This window comes from Myotis davidii, unplaced genomic scaffold, assembly GCF_000327345.1.
Source record: "Myotis davidii unplaced genomic scaffold, ASM32734v1 scaffold573, whole genome shotgun sequence".
In the NCBI taxonomy this organism is placed as follows: domain Eukaryota; kingdom Metazoa; phylum Chordata; class Mammalia; order Chiroptera; family Vespertilionidae; genus Myotis; species Myotis davidii.
Genome location: NW_006285997.1, coordinates 4,943,089 through 4,944,675, shown reverse-complemented (window position 1 = coordinate 4,944,675; position 1,587 = coordinate 4,943,089). Strand labels below are relative to the sequence as shown.

The 1,587-nt window shown below is 42.3% G+C and overlaps 1 protein-coding gene across 1 annotated transcript in view; it reads left to right on the top strand.

Annotated features, from left to right (window-relative positions):
* The window catches only part of HECW1 (HECT, C2 and WW domain containing E3 ubiquitin protein ligase 1), a 164,314-nt gene that overhangs the window by 13,075 nt on the left and 149,652 nt on the right, over positions 1-1,587 (top strand). The window lies entirely within an intron of this gene.

Here is a 1,587-nt window from a genome sequence, read left to right as displayed (position 1 = left end):
CTTGACCCCTCCCTCCCCTACTTTCCCTCTGGGGATTAATAGTCTGATCGCTGTTTCTCTGTCTTTGGATCTGTCCCTGTTCATCAGTCTATGTTGTTCTCTATATTCCACAAATGAGTGAAATCATGAGGTATTTATCTTTCTCTGACTGGCTTATTTCACTTAGCATAATGCTCTCCAGTTCCATCCATGCTGTTGCAAAAGGCAAGAGTTCCTTCTTTTTTACCGCTGCGTAGTATTCCATTGTGTAGATGTACCACAGTTTTTATTGTATTTATAAATGTTTGGAGCATATTGGAAGCTTGATACATATGATTCATACATGGGTGGCTTTAAAATTCACGGCAAATCTTTTCATTTCTCTACCAAACACACCTCATTTTAAGTTAGGGCAGCTGAATTCTGTTCCCTTTAGATTCAAGGTCTTCTACTGGCAATGAGACCTTAATGAAATTATACAACCCTATGTAGTCTTGGTTTTCTTCTCTGTGAAATATGATGATGCTACCCAGACTGTAGAGGAACTAAGAGGAATACCCAAAACAATGTGAGTGTGAGGAATAAATAAGTCAGTGAGGGTGGAGCTACCTTCACATCTTCCAAGCTTTCCACCAGTTTGGTTGTGAGAGAGAAATGGATGCCAAGAAGCTGTTCAGTGAAATAAGTTCCACAGAGGAGCAGCCATCTTACAGTGTTTGGAGGTGGGAGAGGCAAGAGGGGATGTGGTTTTGGGAGGTCTGTGTTCTGGTCTTAAGTAAGGAGTCTGGAGTCAGGGCCAACCCTGTTTATTCGAGGGGAGTACTGCATTTGCGGTATAGGAAAAATGACCACTCGGGGTGTGAATACTGTCTTATGGAGGGAGTGCTGGGCAGCAGAGCGGCAAGAAATAAATAAGCATTGTGAAGAATGCAAGTAGGTCATAGAATCACAGACTACAGAATGTGCTCAAAACCACTGCATCTTATGGGAACACATACAGGCCGAGTATAGACCAAGTGCACTTAGATTTAGGTATTTGGAGGAGCCAGCAACTGACAGTGACAAACATTTCAGTTCTGTTTGCATCTCGATTGGCTTTTCAAAGAGGGTGTAGTAGTCTCTGCTTCCAGTTCTAGCATTCTGATACTACGTGCAGTTTGATATAAAACCCGGGTTGAAATCCAGGCTTGCCCAACTATAGATTTTCATCCTTTGCATTTGTAATTATGATGTTCTTTCCATGTGTTCGTGGTGCAAATACTAGGCAATTTCTGGACATGTGTCTGTGAGTGTGCGTAACCGTGTGTTATTTAAATGGGTCACGTGTGTACAGCAGAGGCCAAGAACACCTGTTATAGGGTACCGACTGAGGTGTCTGTACCACGTCCTTTCTCAACACACTGGTTGTACTTACATAGAAGAGCCAATAGGCCCCGAGCTGGTGCTGGGTATGCCCAGTGTCCCTTCTGGGTGTCCCTGGGTAACAAGAAAAATACACATACTTTGAATAATTATAAGGCAGTGTTTATTAAAGGGCATTTTATTTTCAAAATTGGACTATCAGCTGTAAAGTGTACACATTTGGGGGGACTATATGTATGTATGTAT